This window comes from Halichoerus grypus, chromosome 7, assembly GCF_964656455.1.
Source record: "Halichoerus grypus chromosome 7, mHalGry1.hap1.1, whole genome shotgun sequence".
NCBI lineage: Eukaryota > Metazoa > Chordata > Mammalia > Carnivora > Phocidae > Halichoerus > Halichoerus grypus.
This window is the reverse complement of record NC_135718.1, coordinates 19801420-19808266: the sequence shown is the minus strand read 5'-3', so window position 1 is coordinate 19808266 and position 6847 is coordinate 19801420. Positions and strand designations below refer to the sequence as shown.

The window sequence follows — 6847 nt, the reverse complement described above, 5'->3', positions numbered from 1 at the left end:
TCTTATCTTCTTAATTTACATGAATCTCTAGAGACAGCAGACATCAATTAAGTACATTGTACTGGGTTCACGTTTTCTTTCTCATTTGTCATATGACATATTACATATCTTATTAAACAACTATACCAACAATACCCTAAAATTTCCACTTCTGACATTGTTGTAGCATTTTTTTCTTTGTCCAACAATAAAGCATTATAGTTTAAAATTAAGAGTTTATGCCCTGGAGTCCTAGAAACCTGACTTTGATTCCTAGCTCTTCACTTTTTTATAAAATGGGTATAATTGCACTAACCTCTTTGGGTGGTTATAAAAATTAAGCAAGATTATAATGTACACGGAACTTAACCCAGTATCAGTAAGCCCTGAATTAATGTTGGTATCGTTATAGTGTTATCACTTGCTTGGTCTCCTTTATCTGCTGGAAGAAAGTGCATATTAGGGAAAAGATAAAGGAGTAAACTACATCTGGTTTGCCCTTTCCACTGTTATCCACTTGAATGTTGTCATTCCTGGAGCACCTGGTGGCTCAGTTGGTTAAGCATCTGCCTTTGGCTCAGATCATGATCCCGGTGTCCTGGGATCGAACCCCAGCGGGGAGCCTGCTTCTCCCTTTCCCTCTGCAGCTCCCCCTGCTCATGCTCGCTCTCTCAAATAAAATCTTAAAAAACAAAACAAAACAAAAAAACTTGTCATTCCTGTTCTTTCCAGAATTCTTTGTACAACTGTGACCAGATGTCTAGTCTTTGAAAAAGAAGTACAGGATGAGAAGGGATGAATAGATAACCCTATGTAACTTGCCCTTTTCCAGTAAGAAATCTCGCTGGAAAGTGTGGTTTGTGCCCTGGAAGGTGAGGGAGAGGAAACTGTCATGTCAGGTCCTCCCAGGCAAGGATGCTCCAGAGCAGCAACTTCCTTCGAGATCAGTGGGGATGCCTCAACCTAGGGCAGCTTCCTGGAGAATCCCATGGGACTCGGCCGATCACTGTAATTCTAAGTTGCGTTCAGGGCAACAGCTGACTTTGGGGCTCTGGTTGGCAAGGCTGACCTCTCCTAGCTCTCTTTGCTCCTTGAGAGCTGAGTGCCGTCACACGGGGAGTTGGCCGTCGGCAGGCTCTGAGGCCCCAGCTGTCCCATGTTGGCAATCCGAGAAGGTCCTTTACGAACGTGCTTCAGTGATGCCTCACGGCCTTGGTTGCTCCTCTTGCAGATGCTCTGGTGACGGAGGCTGGTCGGAGCTGTTCTCACAGCAGCCTGGAGAAGACCCACAAAAGGCAGGTTCACCTCAGTCCTGCGCTGGGCGGAGCATTACTGAGAAAATAAATATGCCCCTTAAGAAAAACCTGAATATACTTAAAGTATAATGGTAGTGATAAGGGAGAGGGAATGGGAGTATGTAAAAGTAAATGGGAGGAAAACCCCAGAATATGAAATTCATTCCACGGTTTAAAAAAAGTACACATATTACACATCTCATATTCATAGGGGAAAGACAGGAAAGAATACGCCCAAACAGTAGGTATTGAACAGCAGCGACTTCTTGATGGTGGGATTACAAGTGCTTTTTATTTTTTCGACTTCTTTACATTTCCCAAGTATGAATAATAAAATATCAAAAGCGCAGAAAATAAAAAATTAGGATAATTAAGGGAAATGTTATCTTTAAGTCCTGTATCAATATTGAATAATAAAAGGCACAGGACAGAACCACACCCATAGTATGCTACGGTTTGTGTAATAAAGGGAGCAAACAATATATATTATTTGTGTGTATATAAAATAAATATCTCTGAGAAATTAAACCAGAAATCAGTCACAGAGGGTTAACCATGGGAAAGGAAACTAGCCCATGGGGGACAGGGGTGGAATGGAGACTTTTCCTATAACCTTATTATACCTTATTTTTTATCTAGTACCTACATAAAAAGTTTGCAAAATACAGTGTACATTTCTTTCCTAACTTTTGTAATGCCAAGAGTTTCTGAAAACTGTCAGAAAGTGCATCATTATAAGTGAACTATATGTTCACTATTTCAAACCTCGATATGATCTACAGTAGGTGGAGTATCTGCGGGATACCAAGGTGTCATTCACCATACGGTGGTGCTATTTATCTAAAATCCCGCATGTCAAATGTGTTATCATTATTCAAAGCCAAAAGAAAAAAAATAGTTTTAATATGACCCATTACGTTCCCATTTTTACCTTGGCCTGAAAGAAGCCTTAAAGGCTCTATTTTGTCTTTAACCAGATTTTCTAATTGAAGGAAACAATCTCTTCCCTAGACCCACCCCATTTATTACTTCACTCCCATCTTTCAAATCTTGTTCTGATAGCTTTCCATGTTGTTACAGCTTTGCCCTTATGCAGTTTCAGAGCTTTTCTGGAATTCAGCAGATACATATTAATCTATTGCTGTGTAACAGGTCACTCTAAAATGCAGAGGCTTAAAACCACAATATGCATTTATTATATCTCATAGTTCCTTTGGGTTCAGGAGCATTCTGGCTTGGGGGGTCTTTCAAGAGGTTGTAACGAGGTATCAGCCAGAGCTGCAGTCATCTGAGGGCTTGACTGGGGCTGGAGGATGGTTAGTAAGTTGGTGCTTGCTATTGGTGGGGCACCTTCCATCTTCCCCGCCTGGGCCTTCCCTACATGGGCTGCTCGAGCATCCTCATGACACGGTGGCCCAAAGAGTAGATTCCAGGAGAGAACAAGGTGAAAACCACAATGCCTTTTATGACCTCAGACGTCACACACCTTCCTTCTGCTGTATCCTCTTCACGCAAAACCAAGTCACGAGGTCCAGCCAGTCTCCAAGGGGAGGGTTTTAGTCTCCACCTTTTGAAGAGCGGAATGTCAAAGAATTTGTAGTCAAATTAACAGCCACCACAGGGCATCAGAATTAGTCAATAATATCAAATCACTCAAACGAGAAGGTAAAGACAATGAGAAATGAAGGAAAGAGGGGTTTTAGGAGGAAGGAACACCTACTGAGCGCCTACCGTCCGATGCTCTGTACTTAACACACATTATTGTGCTTAATTTCATAAAAACATATTCTCAGTTTTACAGATGAGGAAAATGAGACTGTGAGAAGACTTACAACTTGTCCGAGGTCACACAATGTCAGAGCATGTCAAGCACGTGTCAGCCTGAGGTCAGAGCTGTGCCATCACCCTCCCTCAGTGGGAAATGGAAAGCATTCTCCATTACTTGCTGCCTGGATGCATCTAAGCCATGACCATTTTGCCACCAGGGAGAAATATGATTAATACTTTCAGTTGAATGAATTCCGACAGAGCCGTTTAACTCGTTTCTAAAGCCTCCAGAATCCAACAGGTGTTCATTCTCCTTCAGAAGCCCCTCGCCTGCCTTCTGCCATTACCAGGATTTGCCCAGTCTGGGTAGTGCCAGGCCTCTGCTCACCCCTGACTTTGAAAGCCAGCCAACTTCTCTTCCCATTGCAGCTGGCTGTGACATGGAGGCCAGTGAGATCAGTGGAGTAGGGTGACACTGAGCACAGGGGTGTGTGAGGACAAGGCCCTCCCTCTTACAGGGACTGAGCCAAGTCCAGTAGGGTGGAGACTGGAGAGCCCATCTGCCCTGACGCCATGCTGGACTGCAGGGCCTTGATAAGGCCCGGGAACCACCCACCCAACTTAGCGTCCTCTTCCAAATTTAGACTTCTCCCAACACCGCCCTCCCGGCCACATGGGTACTTTCCTCCAAAGGTAGCTGGTGGCCTTTGCCACCATGGGACAGGACCCAATCCAGGGCAGGACCAGCTCTCTGGGGTGCCGGGTGTTCTGGCCACGGGCTGTGGAGAAAGCACTGTGAATACTTACCTCCTCTGTCCCCACTTCTCAGCACTGGCCACCCCATTCCTCTTAGGAAACAAACTCTTCTGATGGATTCTCTAGTCAACACTGTCCTCTCCTCTGAGAACTTATGGCTGGAGAATCCCTGGAACTCTGCTCCACTGGTCCTCTCAGCTCCTAAGGCACGTTTGCTCGTGCAGAGAATTTTCCTTGGATTGGAAGTTAGAGGAACCAGGGCCAGAACCAGACCCGGAGGAAGCAGTAGGCCAACTGGGCATTAACCAGGGCTCCAGTCCATACGGGGACTAAAAACCATCCTGATAAAGGTGAAAAGAATGAAGAAGCTCGACTTAGGAAGTAGCTTTCAACCATTTGGGATTAGCAGAACACTACGATGAAATATTCTGAGGGGAGGGAAGGCATTGAGACCTACGTCCTGTATCGATGTGTTGCCAGAGGGGAAGATCTGGCTGACATCAGGGCTGCTTTTCCCAGGTGTGGTCTGTGCATTCAAAGACCATTACTGCTCCCACCTCACCCCACTTGGTCCTCCACCCTTCTGTCTGTGCTCAGCCTCCTCTTTCAGAAAAGGAGTAACAAATATTGAGAGGTTATCAGCCGGGAGCCACCACCAAGTTGTTAGTTCGCACGGGACTGAGGAGCAGGGTGTGCACAGGGCAGGCTGCCCTCCGAGCTCGGCCTCTGGGGTGGATCAGCTCCGCCGCTCCCTGGGACAGAGGGAGACCCCGGGAGGGACTGGACCCATAAAGCAGCTGCTTGCTGTCCACCTTTTTCTCAGATCTCCTTCTGGCTTAACGGTCTGCAGTTAGGACTGAATTTCCCCTTTCCTCGTAGCTGGGGCTGATCCCTCACTTGAAAGTCCCCGGGACATCCTCATTGATGAACAAAGCAGGGTGAGCTCACAGTCCTGTCATGAGGGCAGCCATGAGCCAGGCCCAGTCGTGTTCTGTGCAGGTGAGTGAAACTCCTGCGTCGTGGCCTACAGCCCTGACCATCAGCGATGTGGCCCTGTGACCCCAAGAGTGTGTGGTGTGGCCCTGGGAGAGGTCAGCCTAGAAAGTACAGGAATGATAAACTCCACTAGTAGGCGTGGTGCCCCTGCCGCGTCTAAGGCAATGAGCTGGGTGCTTTACCAGGAAAATGGCATTTCCAACAATGCCCCCCACCCAGGGGCTGGGGGGCAGGCTCCGATATTACTCACCCTGTCTTAGGAGTGACGAGCCTCAGGCCCATAAAGGCCAAACTACTTGCCCAAGAGATCAGGAAGTGGGGATCAGGAATCAAAGCATCTCTGAGCCACTGGGTCTCTCCTGAGAGAAGAAGTTGCTTCCGTGTTTGGGACCCCCAATTCTTGCCTCTCCTCTGCCTCTGCCTATTCCAGCCCCCTCCAAGGATGAAGGCTGGGCCCTCTCGCCCTGGGAAGCTGTTGGGCACTCAAGTGATCCCCGTGTGAGACAGGCTTTTCCAGACCAGATGTGGGGCGCGTCCCTCCAGAAGGCAGAGCCCAGCTTGGTGAGAGGACACGGGGCTGAGCTCAGGGCCCACGGGCTCCCTTCCAGAACGAGGGGACGAGGCGAGGCAGACCCTGAGTGGCCGGGAAGAGAGCAAGCACGTGAACTTTGGAGCCAGAAGCTCTGCCACAGGCCCGCTGAGAGACTTGGGGCCAGTTTCTTGCCTGAGCTCAGTTTCCTCAGCTCTAAGGGGAGGAGGAGCACATTTGCCTCGTAGAGGTGGTGCTGGGGCTGGAACAAGCGCGACTCAAGCGCCTGGCTCTGAGCTGGCCCACTCCCGGCGTCCACATGCGGTCACCCCGGGCAGATGGGAGGCCCCTCCTGGGAACCCCCGGCCCATGCCCACGGCACCTCTGCTCCTGGCTCCTTCCTCTTCTTCCACCTTTCTCCTCCTTCGTGGTTGGAGGCCTCAGAGCGATGAGACCAAGTGTCCAGCAGCGCTCAGGGAGAGGTCACTGGCCACACTGATGGAGGAGGCTGACTGAGCCAGGCCCCAGGCGATCAGGGAAGTGCAGCCTCTGACCCACCCACCCCTCCCTCACGGGGACCCGCTGGCCATCACCCTCCTCACCCGGACTCCCACCCCAGGACTTCCAGCTCTGGTCTGCGAGAAGCAGCTGACCGCTAAGAGACCACAGCCACGGTCGCTTTCAGCTAAAGGGGAGACTGCAGCTGCCTTCCTCCCTTCCCACCCCGACTTCTCCAACCTGGAGGAAAGAGAGGCAGGGGGAGGGAGCCCAGAGATTGCTCTCTGTGAGCAGGGGACTGAGGCCTCCTAACTGACAGAGTAAACATGGATAAAGACCCTAGGGCAGAGAGAAGGGGGTAGTTGGGCTGAGGCAGGCCAGGCTCTGGGGACCACGCGGGGGGGGGGGGGGGGGGTGGAGTTTTGAGGGTCTTGGGAGAAGACCAGATGGCTCCCTGCCCTGTCCCCATCTGGGCCTCCGCTAACTTTAAGCTGAGTGAGCAGGACCTCGCAGACAAAGGCAGATGGGCACAGGAAGGGAGCCATGGGGAGTGCGGCCTGGGGGAAAGTGGAAGCAAGGGGTTCCCCCTCTGTGTGAGGCCTGGCAGCTTGGGACTCCCTTCCCAGAGCGCCCTCCCCCATTCTGCTCCTCGGTGCCCCTCAGCTCACCTGCTTCTGTGAGGCAGACCAGTGCGTGGGTCTCCCAGGCGGGCCGGGACAGTTCCCCATGCTGTGAGTGTGGATTTTTCCACCAAGGGGTTGGAGTCTCTTAGTCCTGCTGAGGGAAGTGCTCAGGGAAAGGCCTGAGGCTGCTTGGGAGATTGGCCCCAGCCACCAGCCCAGTGACAACCCCCCTTCCCCAGGATAGCCCCAAATCCAGAGGATCTAGGCTTCTGGCCAAGGATAGGGTTCTGAATGAGGGAAGAGGTGGGGATCTGCCTGTTCTCCGCCTGGGCCAATGTGCCAGCCTCACTCCAAACAGGGCTGGCTGGGTCATGGTCTCCATTCAACACACTTCTGTTTCCAAG

General features: G+C 50.6%; 1 long non-coding RNA gene across 1 annotated transcript; it reads right to left on the bottom strand.

Moving 5' to 3' along the window:
- Positions 1-669: 669 nt before the first annotated feature.
- Positions 670-6597, bottom strand: LOC118521466 (uncharacterized). The gene is made up of 3 exons (XR_013449432.1): positions 6489-6597; positions 3849-4138; positions 670-1254 (listed from the first exon to the last, which is right to left on the bottom strand). It is a non-coding gene; the product is annotated as an uncharacterized LOC118521466 (long non-coding RNA).
- Positions 6598-6847: the final 250 nt, after the last annotated feature.